Source organism: Bison bison, unplaced genomic scaffold, assembly GCF_000754665.1.
Source record: "Bison bison bison isolate TAMUID 2011002044 unplaced genomic scaffold, Bison_UMD1.0 scf7180017864525, whole genome shotgun sequence".
Classification (NCBI taxonomy): Eukaryota; Metazoa; Chordata; class Mammalia; order Artiodactyla; family Bovidae; genus Bison; species Bison bison.
The window spans coordinates 11,046,934-11,063,224 of NW_011495076.1; the positions used below are offsets into that span (position 1 = coordinate 11,046,934).

The 16,291-nt window shown below is 37.8% G+C and overlaps 1 long non-coding RNA gene across 2 annotated transcripts in view; it reads right to left on the reverse strand.

The window, feature by feature from the left end:
• Positions 1-4,154: 4,154 nt before the first annotated feature.
• Positions 4,155-16,291, reverse strand: part of LOC104981935 — a 77,118-nt gene continuing 64,981 nt past the window's right edge. For both annotated transcript variants that reach the window (XR_824446.1, XR_824447.1), the window contains one exon: positions 4,155-4,240. This is a non-coding gene — a long non-coding RNA (uncharacterized LOC104981935). The remainder of the gene's footprint in view (positions 4,241-16,291) is intronic.

The window sequence follows — 16,291 nt, forward strand, 5'->3', positions numbered from 1 at the left end:
CAGTCCAACTATTGGGTGGATCAACATATATCTTCACACTGAACACCATTTACCTCCGTTTCTACTGCCCTATGTGATGTGCTTTGCTTTTGTCAAAAAGCTATACAATAAGCCAAAAGGCAAGGAAAGACAGGCTGAAGAGACAAAGCAATCAGAATGATGTTTGGATATGATACGGATGTCAGAATAGTCAGGGGATTTAAAATTAATATGAGTAATATGTTAAAAGCTCTAAACAAATATTAAAAGATAAACTGAGGCATAGTAGATATTTTAAGAATTTATCTGAGCAAACAGCAAGCTAGAGTGGTTAGGATCACCTACCGATGTGAACTCAGGGAGAGACTTTCAAAGGGAAAAGTGGAAGCAAAGCAATTCTTTGATTGATTCACTTCAGTTCAGTTCAGTAGTTCAATTGTGTCCAACTATTTGCAACCCCATGGACTGCAGCAGGCCTCCCTGTCCATCACCAACTCTCAGAGTTTACTCAAACTCATGTGCATTGAGTAGGTGGTGCCATCCAACCATCTCATCCTCTGTTGTCCCCTTCTCCTCCCACCGTCAATCTTACCCAGCATCAGGGTCTTTTCAGATAGTCAGTTCTTTGCATCAGGTGGCCAAAGTATTGGAGTTTCACCTTCAACATCAGTCCTTTCAATGAATATTCAGGACTGATTTCCATTAGTATTGACTAGTTGGATCGCCTTACAGTCCAAGGGACTCTCAAGAGTCTTCTCCAACACCACAGTTCTAAAACATCAATTATTTGGTGCTCAGCTTTCTTTATAGTCCAACTCTTACATCCATACATGACTACTGGAAAAACCATAGCTTTAACTAGATGGACCTCTGTTGGCAAAGTAATGTCTCTGCTTTTTAATATGCTGTCTGAGTTGATCATAACTTCTCTTCCAAGGAGTAAGCGTCTTTACTTTCATGGCTGCAGTCACCATCTGCAGTGAATTTGAAGCCCCCCAAAATAAAGTCTGTCACTGTTTACATTGTTTGCCCATCTATTTGCCATGAAGTGATGGGACCAGATGGAATGATCTTAGTTTTCTGAATGTTGAGTTTTAAGGCAACTTTTCACTCTCCTCTTTCACTTTCATCAAGAGGCTCTTTTGTTCTTCTTTGTTTTCTGCTATAGGGGTGGTGTCATCTGCATATCTGAGGTTACTGATATTTCTCTGAGCAATCTTGTGCTTTATCCAGCCCAGCATTTCTCATGATGTACTCTGCATATAAGTTAAATAAGCAGGGTGACAATATATAACCTTGACATACTCCTTTTCCTATTTGGGACCAGTCTGTTGTTCCATGTCCAGTTCTAACTGTTGCTTCCTGACCTGCATACAGATTTCTCAAGAGGCAGGTCAGGTGGTCTGGTATTCCCATCTCTTTCAGAATTTCCCACAGTTTGTTGTGATCCACATAGTCAAAGGCTTTGGCATAGTCAATAAAGCAGAAACAGATGTTTTCCTGGAACTCTCTTCGATGATCCAATGGATTTTGGCAATTTGATCACTGATTCCTCTGCCTTTTCCAAAACCAGCTTAAACATCTGGAAGTTCACAGTTCACGTATTGTTGAAGCCTGCCTTGGAGAATTTTGAGCATTATTTTGCTAGTGTGTGAGATGAGTGCAATTGTGCGGTAGTCTGAACACTCTTTGGCATTGCCTTTCTTTGGGATTGGACTGAAAACTGACCTTTTCCAGTACTGTGGCCACTGCTGAGTTTTCCAAATTTGCTAGCATATGGAGTGCAGCACTTTCACAGCATCATCTTTCAGGATTTGAAATAGCTCAACTGGAATTCCATCACCTCCACTAGCTTTGTTCGTAGTGATGCTTCCTAAGCCCCACTTGACTTCACATTCCAGGATGTCTGGCTCTAGGTGAGTGATCACACCATCGTGATTATCTGGGTCATGAAGATCTTTTTTGTATAGTTCTGTGTATTCTTGGCACCTCTTCTTAATATCTTCTGCTTCTGTTAGGTCCATACCATTTCTGTCCTTTATTGAGCCCCTCTTTGCATGAAATGTTCCTTTGCTTTTTAGAGATACTCTAATTTTCTTGAAGAGATCTCTAGTCTTTCCCATTCTACTGTTTTCCTCTATTTCTTTGTACTGATCTCTGAGGAATGCTTTCTTATCTCTCCTTGCTATTCTTTGGAACTCTGCATTCAAATGAGTATATCTTTCCTTTTCTCTTTTACTTTTCACTTCCCTTCTTTTCACAGCTATTTTAAGACCTCCTAAGACAGCCATTTTGCTTTTTTGCATTTCTTTTTCTTGAGGATGGTCTTGATCCCTGCCTCCTGTACAATGTCACAAACCTCTGTCCATAGTTCTTCAGGCACTCTGTCTATCAGATCTAATCCCTTGAATCTATTTCTCACTTCCACTGTATAATCATAGGGGATTTGATATAGGTCATAACTGAATGGTCTAGTGGTTTTCCCTACCTTCTTCAACTTAAGTCTGAATTTTGCAATAATGATCTGAGCCACAGTCAGCTCCTGGTCTTGTTTTTGTTGACTGTATAGAGCTTCTCCATCTTTGGCTGCAAAGAATATAATCAATCCGATTTCGGTATTGACCATCTGGTGATGTCCATGTGTAGAGTCTTCCAGATTCCTCTGTCCATCAAACTTTCCAGGCAAGAATACTGGAGGGGGTAGCCATTTCCTCCTCCAAGGGCTAGATAGTAAGCAAATCTACCTTTTTCACTGTCAGACACGATCTCAATTCTTCCGAGGTTGTTCGTTATACAGACATTCTTGGAAAGACATTCCAGAACAAAAGTTGTCAGTGACTCTGTTCACAAGTCAATCATGTGGAAACACAAGAAACTCCTGGAGAAATGTCTCCCAACCAGGATTTACATATGAAAGATACTGCATATGTGATATGTCACAATCTAAAAGGACATAGACCACTCTAAGAGCACCAGCGCCTTGATTCAAAGCACTTTCATATTCACTGTGCTAAATGGAAGAGAAATGTTTGTAAAAGAATTTTTTAGTCATTTAAATAAACAGTATAATTATACATGGCTTTAATGAAATGAAAAAGACTTGGAAAAATTGTTCTAGAGTTTTAGAAATCATAATTTCTTTCTGGGGAAAAAGTAAAATGTGAAAAAGTATTTTGGTAAGGTGAATGAATTCATTGTTTTCTTTAATCAGAAAGGTGGTCTTTCAAAGTTGCTCATTTCACAGCTTTTTAAGGCTAAATACTTTCAATGCATAGCTAATGAGGAGGCAAAACTCTTGAGTTTTATGTTTATAATTTGAATAAAAACACATTTTGTCAGTTGAATGACTAGAGTTTGCTATGAAGATTGAGTCATTTAAAATCCTAGATAATTGTTTTAGGATTAAAATCACAATATTTAGAACAAGAAAAAAAACAGTATTAGCAGTCATTATGCTTCATGGAACATCACTAGGATACAAGAAATCTCTTTCTTTTACCATCTGACATGGGCAACATAATCCAGCAATAAAACTGTACTCACCAAACTGACCACCAACATGAAATAACTCCATGTACTCCTGTGGAAGATCTCTTCTCGGTGATGCCAATTGATTATGCTAAATATCCATACACTGATGTGAATTCAATTTCCCTGTGTTTAATACCTACGCAAAGAAAATAAATTTCCTGAATGTGATAGCTGATATACATACATAGTTATCTATCCATTGTCCAAAATAAGAGCTTCAGTTTTCAAAATCTATTGAAATTTTTTTTTTAACCACAGCAAGTTCAGTTCAGTCACTCAGTCACGTCCGACTCTTTGTGACCCCATGAATTGCAGCACGCCAGGCCTCCCTGTCCATCACCAACTCCCGGAGTTCACTCAGACTCATGTCCATCGAGTCAGTGATGCCATCCAGCCATCTCATCCTCTGTCATCCCCTTCTCCTCCTACCCCCAATCCCTCCCAGCATCAGAGTCTTTTCCAATGAGTCAACTCTTCACATGAGGTGGCCAAAGTACTGGAGTTTCAGCTTTAACATCATTCCTTCCAAAGAAATCCCAGGGCTGATCTCCTTCAGAATGGACTGGTTGGATCTCCCTGCATTCCAAGGGACTCTCAAGAGTTTTCTCCAACACCACAGTTCAAAAGCATCAATTCTTCGGCGCTCAGCCTTCTTCACAGTCCAACTCTCTCATCCATACAAAAATGGTTTTAAATCATATTCAGGCATATTACTTATCAAGGAAGGAGTCTGTAAAAATTAAAACATTAAAAACTTATTCAAGTAAAATATAAATTATTGACAGCTAAACAATAATTCACTATATATTTAGAAAAAACTAGTAGGTTTGGGGTAAAAAGAAAATGTAGAAAGTGTTAGTCCCTCATTCATGTCTGACTCTTTGTGATCTCATGAACTGTGTAGCCCACCAAGGTTCTTCTGTCCATGGGATTTTCCAGACAAGAATATTGGAGTGGGTTCCCATTTCCTTCTCCAAGCTATCTTCCTGACCCAGGAATTGAACTCCTGTCTCCTGCATTGGCAGGCAGGTTCTTTGCCACTGAGCCATTACTGCTGCTGCTGCTGCTAAGTCGCCTCAGTCATGTGCGACACTGTGCGACCCCAAAGACGGCAGCCCACCAGGCTCCCCGTCCCTGGGATTTTCCAGGCAAGAACACTGGAGTGGATTAACGTTGCCTTCTCCAATGCGTGAAAGTGAAGTCGCTCAGTCGTGTCCAACTCTTCACGACCCCGTGGACTGCCTACCAGGCTCCTCCGTCCATGGGATTTTCCAGGTGAGAGTACTGGAGTGGGGTGCCATTGCCTTCTTCGACTGAGCCATTAGGGAAGCCCATATTAGTCTGCCCAAGTTAAATGTAGTCATGAGTGTTTGTGTTAGTATCCTTTCACCCATCCATTCTCCTCTCCCACATTTGGTACACCTGGCCCCTTCTTCTCTCAGAGATACAAGGCCAACATGCTATCTAGGGTTCTTTGTGCTTCTCCAATCCTGTGAAAGTGTTGGGACTATTTCAGTTTCTGGACATTTCTTATACTCACTTGCTTATTAAAATTTTAAGTACAGATTTTTCTATACACAGAATATTGTGTCTTAAATTTGACAAAGTGATGAAAAATTATGAGGAATATTAGTCCAGCTGCAAGTTTTAATACCTATATGGGATTTATATATTATACTTCCCAGAGGAATTTTTATTTAATAGTGGATTCTTGGAAACACACTTTTTAAATCCAAAGGAATATGAGTCATTTTATCCATTATGACCATCTATCTGAATTTAAGGGAAACTGTGAAATTTCCAATATAACAAGGTAAAGAAAAGATATATTTTAACTTTATAATATATTGACAGCTATCTTTATACCCATGATTGACTCATCATGAGATGATGATTCCCCTACTAAGTAAACTTTGCTGGGAGTGAAATTCCTTTTAAGAGGCAGAATGAATTGTATTTAATTAGCGGGAACAATAAATACAGAAAATGTACTATAGTAGAAAAATCATAGAATTAAAAAAAAAACCTCAATAAATTCAATTCACTATCAATATTTCCTGAGAAATCTGTATGCATGTCAAGAAATAACAGCTAGAACTTACATGAAAAACAGACTGGTTCAAAATTGGTAAAGGAGTACGTCAAGGCTATATATTATCATCCTGCTTATTAAACTTATATGCAGAGTATATCATGTGAAATGCTGGGCTGGATGAATCAAGAGTTGGAATCAAGATTTCCAGGAGAAATATCAACAACCTCAGATATGCAGATGATACCACTCTAATGGTAGAAAGTGAAGAGGAAATACAGAGCCCCTTGATGAGGGTGAAAGAGTACAGTGATAAAGGATTAATAAAGGAGTACATGAAGGCTGTATATTGTCACCCTGCTTATTTAACTTACATGCAGAGTATGTCATGTGAAATACCAGGCTGGAGGAAGCACAAGCCAGAATCAAGATTGATGGGAGAAATATCAATAACCTCAGATATGCAGATGACACCACCTTTATGGCAGAAAGCAAAGAAGAACTAAAAAGCCTCTTGGTAAAGGTGAAAGAGGAAAGTGAAAAAGCTGGCTTAAAACTCAACATTCAAAAAACTAAGATCATGTCATCAGGTCTCATCACTTCATGGCAAATAAAAGGGGGAAAAGTGGAAGCAGTGACAGATTTTATTTTCTTAGTCTCCAAAATCACTGCAGATAGTGACTGTAGCCCTTAAATTAAAAGACGTTTGCTCCTTGGGAAAAAACTACCACAAACCTAGCATATTAACAGCATATTAAAAAGCATACATCACTTTGCCAACAAAGATTCATATAGTTAAAGCTATGGTTTTTCCAGTAGTGATGTACAGATATTACAGTTGGACCATAAAGAAGGCTGAATGCCAAAGAACTGATGCTTCCGAACTGTGGTGCTGGAGAAGACTCTTGGGATTCCCTTGGACAGTAAGGAAATCAAACCCATCAATCCTAAAGGAAATCAACCCTGAATATTCATTGGAAGGACTGATGCTGAAGCTGAACTCCTAGTACTTTGGCCATCTGATGCAAAGAACCAACTCACTGGAAAAGACCCTAATGCTGGGAAAGACTGAGGGCAGGAGTAAAAGTGGGCAACAGAGGATGAAATGGTTGGATAGCATCACTGACTCAATGGACATGAGTTTGGACAAACTCCAGGAGATAGTGAACAGGTAAGCCTGGCACACTGCAGTCCATGGGGTCACAAAGTCAGACATAACTTAGTGACTAAACAACAACACCGGTGTGCCTTAAATCTTATTTGTTTTTACTCCTCTCTCTTATTTCTCTCATAAGAAAAGTTAGAAAGGAATAATATTTGAACTATTATATGAATCAAATACAATTATTGGGTACATCACACAAAAATCCATGGGAGTGGATAGCAGATATTACTATGGTGGGAGAAATTTAGAGATAAAAACATAGAGCATGATTTTTTAAAAAAGACCAAAAAAATGTCATAGCAGAATAAAATGAAACTATTTTCCAAATTTACTTTCCCTAAAAGAGTAGGGAAGAATCCCCCTTCTCAGTCTAACTTCTCATTTCTATGCTTCATAATCAAAGGTGCCCCCCAGCATCACTTGGGAGTTTTCCCAAAATGTACACCCAAGCCTGGAACAGCCCTGGCAGACATCAAGAGTATTATTAACTCAAGAGTTGCTGCAATACATCTGTCTTCAGTTGTATCTATTCGATGCTGTATGCACACATCAAGAGACTAGAGCAGTATTGGCAACAAATTGGAATTTCAGGGAGGGAAATTCCTAGTAAACTTCAAATCTGCATGGTTCAAGTCACAATAGATGTCAAATGCCTGAATGACTAACAGACAATGAGTTTTATATGTAGGGATTGGAGCTTCATTAAAAAGAGTACTGTAAATTTTAACAATATATTTTTGATATCTGATTTCACTCCCTCTATCCAAACTAAATCTCTCATTGAAATATGTTCCTACTGTAAGGAACTTTGCCCTCAGGAATCATATCATGTGGGATATTAACTTCTGGTGGGTATAATTTACTAAACCACTCAATTGCAAAGCCTGTCACTTCACTGTCCAATAATTATGGCTTTTCCTATTCAGCATATAGTTGATAGTTTACTTTCAGAATGTGAATTGTTCACCTTTTGTCTCCAGCAGCTATAGCTGTTGAATTTTCCATTATAATCTAAACCTAAAGGACCAATTTTTAAAAAATTCTTAATATCCCAAGGCACCTTGCTTCTTTAGACATGAATATTAAATAGGGTGAAAGCTTAAAACCCTTGGTGGCAAGTCCCGTCAAGAGAGGCCACATGAGAACATTCAAAATACAACTAGCCAACTCACATTCTATTGTGGGATTAATTAGCTGTGAGCTACAGAGTCAGTGTTGCAATAGTAAAGGTACTTTTCCATAGAGTTTTCGTCACATGCTTCTGCCAGACCCATTTATTTTTTTCTAAGTCTCAAGCCATAGTTTGAGGAAAAAGCAGCTGGACGTGATGGAAGGAGCAGGAGACAGAGGAGGAGGGTTCTGGATGATCCCACTCTCTTTACATTACACTTTGCCCAGACAGCAACTGACTAGCTACTTCCTCTGAGAAAGTCTCTCTCTTTTTCCAGATTGACACCATTAGAGGAAGCTATTCTTAACCCCCAGAGCAAGTAAGCTGGCTAAAAATGAAAGCAAAATCTTTTAAGTTAAAAAAATTTTATATCATTGTCAGTTTGGTAAGAAAAAAGGAAAAAAACGACTCTCCATCTAGCAGAGACGAAAAAACTCTCTCCTTTTCAAACTCTTATGATGTTTTTTCAGTATGTTTCTCAGAATTGAAGAAAGGGCTCATTTCTTGACTATCACCATGATTTTCACTGAGATTTATGTTCAATGACACCTGAAGATTACACACAAGCCCTGACAGTGGTGTAGGCTAGATCTTGCCGCCTGAACCATAAAAAAGGATGATTGTAGATACATCAGAGGGCTAATTAGAAAGTCTTTTACTCCTCGGCCCAGGCAGCTACTCTTGGTTTCAGCTACTTTCTTTGGGGCCATGTCTTCCTTTTTTGTTCTACATCTTAAAATCTTGGAAATTTTTAAATGCACTTTATCCCAAATAAAATAGTGTAATAAAAGTGAGATTATTGAAGATATGCATTTTCCTGAGCCACCAATTAGCATTATTATTTTTTAATTGGCACATTTCTATTTCTACCAGACCACACCAATTAGGAAAATTGCACTGTTTCAAATCTTTCTGTAAAATTGTTTAATTGTTTAAACTTCTTCTCCTTTAGTTAAGGGATTTAAATTTGTGGTTTTGGGATTCCATAAATCTCTACTGTTTTGATTTTGTTTGTTATAGAGTATATCATTTCCCCAGGAGTCTTTAAATATTATCTAACTCTTAAACGACTATACTCAATGCAGACGTTGTAAGGTTTTATCAAGACCTACTCAATCAGGCATTCGTGTCTAAAATTCACAGTTTCACAAAAGTACAGTAATGAGAATACATGATTCAATCGTAGATTCTATTGACAAAGAATCAAGTCAAACTATATTGTAATTTAATTGAATATATTACAATGGCTAAATTATGGTCATCGTGTAGCATAAAATTATTTATTAAAATATAGTCATGACTGTGAAAGCTGACTTTTTGCTTTTTAGAATAATTTTTACTGAAACTAATGTGTTTAACTATTGTCATTGAAAGATATCAGCTATTCTGTGAATGTATTTATACTAACCCGTTTTCTCTGTTGTACGTGAATCACAACTGCCTTCAAAATTTTCTCCCTTTAGTAGTTTGAAGGCAACCAAGACACTAATAATGATTTCAATACTTCACTTTTGAGAAAGGAACATTCAGAAACAATACCAAGTAGATAAGAAATCAATTTGAACAGATGTGAGAAGGTCCAATTTGCCAGATAAAAAACTAAAAAGGTTTTTAAAGGAAACAAAAAGTAAGGCCAGCAAGTTTACCTTCATTCGTTCATGGTGCCAAATGGCCATATTTTTTCTCATTATCATGTATACAAAATAATGGCATATCCTCTGACAATGTCAAGGCAAAAGTCAGTGATGATGTTTTTATTATGGTAGCAGTAATTTGCTGGAAATGCTTAAGGTTTAATTTAATTTGGGAACTAGAACTATATAGGCAACTCTTTTATTTTCTGTTGCCTAAAGGTGCAAAGTGAAAAACCTTTCATAGTTTTTTTCTGACTACTGGACATACTGTGAGTTTCTGTGCCTACTGCCACAGGACCAATGGTCAGCCTTCTTCAAAGTCTCTCACTGTAGACAGATCTCTGTCCCTAAAGCATGAATTTGACCTCACACATGATAGCTCAGTTGGTAAAGAGTCCGCCTGAAATGCAGGAGACCCCAGTTCTATTCCTGGGTCACGAAGATCCCCTGGAGAAGGGATAGGCTACCCTCTCCAGTATTCTTGGGTTTCCCCTGTGGTTCAGTTGGTAAAGAATCCACCTGCAATGTGGGAGACCCAGGTTTGATCTCTGGGTTGGGAAGATCCCCTGAAGAAGGGAAAGGCTACACACTCCAGTATTCTAGCCTGGAGAATTTCATGGACTGAATAGTCCATGGGGTCATAAAGAGTCAGACATGACTGAGCAACTTTCACTTTCATTAAAGAAATTAGTATTACTAATATAGCATTTTATTTGTTCAGTTTTATTTATGGTACTTCATAGATATTAATTAATAGAGCAAGCCTCTTTAATATCTAGCTTTAAAAACAGAACCACAGAATTTTAAAGCTTATGAGTGAAAAACTATCCATGTGGAAGATTTATAAAATCTCCAGAACTGTAAGTTACTGGTATGTATCAGAAATACTTTTTGTCTTTATAAGCTTATCTATTGATATCAGGATTCACGAATCATCAAAATGATATTTACCAGTTTCTGTCAATAAAATCTATAATCTGCAAAACCTATGATCAATTCTTTCTCAGAAAGTCCCAAGTTTGGGAATGTACCTGACCTATCCATCAAAAACTAACATTCTTGACTATCTGTGAATATGGGATTATATGTGTAGCAAAGCAAGAACTTAAAGACATTTTCCTGAGAGAACATTATAGATAGAATTATAATGTATGTATGATACATAGTTCTCACTTCTTATAGTGAGATTGTCATATGTAATTTAAAAAGATATTTGTTGTGGTAGGGTTGTAAATTTTAACTTTCTGGGACATGGGGGGTGAAGAATAGAGTCTCACTGAAACTATATAAATGACCTCATAGGAAAAGTATAGGAACTCAGTAAAGACACTCATTATAAGATGTAACTATTGTTTTAAGGAGTCTTACAGACAAGACTTATACATGTATGTCATGATTATTATTGTTCTTGTTTGAGGTATACACACACAATATGGTTCAGTTCAGTTCAGTCAGTCAGTCATGTCCAACGCTTTGCAACCCCATGAACCGCAGCACACCAGGTCTCCCTGTCCATCACCAACTCCCAGAGTCCACCCAAACTCATGTCCATTGAGTTGGTGATGCCATCCAACCATCTCATCCTCTGTCATCCCCTTCTCCTCGTGCCCTCAATCTTTCCCAGCATCAGGGTCTTTTCAAATGTGTCAGCTCTTTGCATCAGGTGGCCAAAGTACTGGAGTTTCAGCTTCAACATCAGTCCTTCCAATGAACACCCAGGACTGATCTCCTTTAGGATGGACTAGCTGGATCTCCGTGCAGTCCAACGAACTCTCAAGAGTCTTCTCCAACACCACAGTTCAAAAGCATCAATTCTTTGGCTCAGCTTTCTTCACAGTCCAACTCTCACATCCATACATGACCACTGGAAAAACCATAGCCTTGACTAGATGGACCTTTGTTAACAAAGTAATGTCTCTTAAAGCACTCTAAATGTTATGTATACAGTTAATATGAATGTTTATGTAAATATCATGTAACTGCCATTCAAATCAAGAAGTAGACCCTTCCTAGCACCTTCAAAAGTTTTCTAATGCTTTTTTGCAGTTAATCCCCCCACATAGAGACAATGAATATTCTAACTTGTATTATCATGTTTTTCATATTCTTAACATTCATATAAATGGAGTATAGGATAGAGTTCTTCATAATTTCTCTTTATTATTCTTTTATTGTCTGTAACTCTTCAACACTCCACTTTTTACAGTTTTGTCAATTAAAAAAATCTTTTTGAAGAACAGTTTTCAGTTTTATTAATTTATTCTATATATTTTTTCTGTTTCATTGATATCTTCAATTATTTCTTTCCTTCTACTTTTTAAAATTTGTGTAATTAATTTTATACTAACTCACATATAAGAGACTTACAATATGCACTGCCATTTTTGCTACTCTCGTCATGTATTTATGGTTCTGTATCTCACAAACCCACCATATATTGGTCACTTTATTTTTGGTTCAGTTCAGTTCAGTCACTCAGCTGTGTCTGACTGTTTGTGACCCCCATGGACTGCAGCACACTGGGCCTCCCTGTCCATCACCAACTCCCAGAGTTTACTCAAACTCATGTCCATTGAGTCAGCGATGCCATTCGACCATCTCATCCTCTGTTATCCCATCCTCCTCTCTCCTTCAATTTTTCCCAGCATCAGGTCTTTTCAAATGAGTCAGTTCTTCTCATCAGGTGGCCAAAGTACTGGAGTTTCAGCTTCAGCATCAGTCCTTCCAATGAATAATTAGGACTGATTTCCTTTAGGATGGACTGGATGGATCTCCTTGCAGTCCAACAGACTCTCAAGAGTCTTCTCCAACATCACAGTTCAAAAGCATCAATTATTCAGTGCTCAGCTTTCTTGATAGTCCAACTTTCATATACATACACGACTACTGGAAAAACCATAGCCTTGACTAGATGGACCTTTGTTGGCAAACTAATGTCTCTGCTTTTTAATATACTGCCTAGGATGGTCATAACTTTTTTCCAAGTAGCAAACATCTTTTACTTTCATGACTGCAGTCACCATCTGCAGTGATTTTGGAGAATTTAATATCCTTTTAAAGAAACTAAGGAAAAAAATTCATAGACACTCACATATTTTTGGTACTTTTATTCCTTTCTATCTGGTAGTATTTTCCTTGAGCCTGTAGAACTTCCATGGTATCACTGAGCAGCACACCACCTTGTGGTAAGGTGAAAAGGTCAGGGAGTCTGTGTATTAACTTATAAAAGAGCCGAAGAGCTTGCCCAGCCCTTCAGGAAAACAGAGATGTACTTCAGTTTCCATCAGGTAAATGCAAACTGTTTCTGATGGTATGTGCTCATCAATAGAAATAAAAATGCATTATCTGTCAAAATAACTAGATGTGCACCAGTGACAAAGGGCAATAATGATTTTCTACAGTAAAGAACCCATGTATAAAACAGCAGCTTCAGTTGGAATTACCATCTGATTAAGATTACAATTATCTACTCTCATTCTCTATGGTGCAGCCAGAAGAACTAAATGAGATGGGAGGAATTACTGCCCTTGTATTTTCTAAGTTTTTGAGGGCAATATTAATATCTCTGATTTGTCCAAGAATGGTATTGTTTTGGTTTACTATTTCAGCACCACAGATCAGCTTCTACTTCCTACAATGATGGTTCTGACTCCATGGGTCAAAGAGTCAGAGTAGAGCTTATGCTAATTTCTAATTGTACACTTTATCAACCTTACATTCAGAGCTGCAATAGTCTACAGAGTGTGATACATCCACTGAGAAAACTGCGAGATAAACACAGTACAAAATTCCATTTTTCCTTTGACCCCTTAAACTCTCATCTGAATAGTGATGTTTTCTGTCTTCAAGGGCTAGTGCTGGACAAGAGCCAATGTCCCATAACCCTAAAAGATCTGGGTATTTTCCTATACAGCCAGTGCTCAGCCACTTGCTGCTGAAGGAAGACGATACAAAATAACACTCTTCCCCTAACAATAACCACTTTCCCAGTGGTTCAGTTCTGAGAACTGCATGAGGAATATAACTCTTTGATGAAACTTAGATCAAGGTTTTTTACATCAACCTAAAGCTATATTCACAGAAGAGACCAAGGAGTGCCTTAGTGTTCTTTTCATCTATTTCATCTTAGAGATCCCATGATCCATTAGCCCATAGCAAATATCCTCATGGATGAAAAAATTCTCTCTCCCTTACTCCCTTATTACGACTATCATAGTAACTCTGCCTTCATTGTCTTGGACAGTAAAACACCAGTATTTCATAACTCCCATTGAAATGAAGGAAGTAAGAACCATTACAGGATGGGTGAGTGGACTGTACAGCATATACTCATATCCACCATTGTATTTGGCTCCCTTCTTGAATATCAGTTCAGTTCAGTTCAGTTCAGTCGCTCAGTCGTGTCCGACTCTTTGTGACCCCATGGATGGCAGCACGCCAGGCCTCCCTATCCATCACCAACTCCAGAGTTTACTCAAACTCATGTCCACTGAGTCAGTGATGCCATCTAACCATCTCATCCTCTGTCCTCCCCTTCTCCCCCCTCTTTCAATCTTTCCCAGCAACAAGGTCTTTTCAAATGAGTCATCCCTTTGCATCAGGTGGCCAAAGTATTGGAGTTTTAGCTTCAACATCAATCCTTCCAATGAACATCCAGGACTGATCTCCTTTAGGATGGACTAGCTGGATCTCCGTGCAGTCCAAGGGACTCTCAAGAGTCTTCTCCAACACTACAGCTCAAAAGCATCAATTCTTCAGTGCTCAGCTTTCTTCATAGTCCAACTCTTATATCCATACAAGACTACTGGAAAAATCATAGCTTTGACTAAATGGACCTTTGTTGGCAAAGTAATGTCTCTGCTTTTTAATATACTGTCTAAGTTGATCATAACTTTTCTTCTAAGGAGCAAGTGTCTTTTAATTTCATGGCTGCAGTCACCATCTGCAGTGATTTTGAAGCCCCCAAAAATAAAGTCTATCACATCAAGGAGCATTCATTTCATTCAGTACAGACCACAGCTGAATTCTGCTTTTAGTTAACCAGCTAAGAAAATGGTAGTTTCTCAAGCTACAACACTGAATGCAGCATATTGGATAAATGCCTCCATGTTAATATATTTTGCCCTATCTAAAACTCTATGGCTTTCTGCATGGTCCATCTATCACTGACGAATCCACCTATATATTCCCCAGGTTTTTAATTATTTTTAATTTCAGATTTGAATTCTTTTGACATATACGTTTTCCATTCTTGGTTTTATTGGTGATTGTCTTCCTTGGGCATGCTGAGATTTAACTCTGGCTGGAAGACTGGAGTTTGTGAGGCATGGGCATGGTAGAGCCTAAGGAGAGCTACCAATAATCCTTACTAAAGTTAGTTTAAGTTTTCCAAATAAGGTAAAACAGCCCCTCTTTAGACTGGAAAATGGAGCTACTTTTGCTCAATGCAGTTTGGATCTGGGGTACTCAAGGTCATCTAAATCCTTCCAAATGTTGCTATTTTAATTCTCAGAGCCTCATTTTTCAAATTGAAACTCTTAACCTCATGTAAAAATATAGCTATAATTCACTCTATATTATAAATACTCCAATTTGTACAATCAGATTCTGTATGTAAATTTGAGGTATAAGAGACGAAATGTTCTTTCCCTCTGACACTGCCTTGAGCTGAGACCATAGAGTCCTGACTGAGCCTGTCATGTTCGTCCTTTAACTCCCAAGTACAGCTAAACACAGTAAGGCCAGCCAAAATTTTTGTATTCTTCATGCTTATCATTCTATGATGTGACAGTTACCATGTGATCTGCCAAAGGTATGCCTTTAACAGACACTTTATTCTAGCCAGACATTTCTTCTTAAGGAACTGGTTTGCCACTTGGTTGACAAAGACTACTGGTGTTCAGTGTTCTACTTGTAACTAGACCCCTGTGCCTTCAAATCCAGTCAGGTGAGATGAACTATTCTTCAGTAAATATTTGTTGAGGATCTATTATGTTTCAGACATATAACTATTAAGAAAAGGAATAAAACCCCCAGCTCCACAGAACTTATATTCTTTTCTTGGAATATAGATAAAAAATTGGTTTATAATACAATATGGTATGATAAGAGATATGGCATGATGTGATGCAATATACCATAACAAATCACATTATCAGGTAGTATGATAATTAAATGTGCCTTTGGGTCCATTTTGCAACTAAGAATGTCAGGGAGACTATTTTTTGAAATAGAAAAGATTCTATTCAAGGCAAACAAGAAAAAAATTCCTGTCATTGCTGATTCTGTTTCACTTCCCTTTAAAAAGACTGATATTTATAAACCTTACTTATGTTGAATTGCTTAAACTATTTCACAGTAAACTTACAGCACATTAGAGTGCTATAAAATGAAATGACTAAGCGGAAAATAAGCATCAAAATTATAAAACAAATTAATAATTTACCTGCATTTCCTGTGAACGTAAATAGTTAATAATGCCCAGACTCTATGCCTCATATCAGAAAGTGCAGCCCCTTTTGAGAGGCTTGGATGGTCATACCACCCACACACTTTTGATCATTACCTAGATATGCAGTGGCCATGTCAGTAGCTAATTGCCCACGTTACCTTCTTCATTTTTCTTGTTAAAGAGAGATGTTTAAAATGAGCTCAATATATCAGCCTTTTTAGCAGAATTATTAATAATATGTAACCCTCATTTATTATTTGGTCTTTTTTTTCCCTGAGCTCTTCCTTCTCTGATAAATCTGTAAAGCTTCTGAAAGACTGTTAGAAGC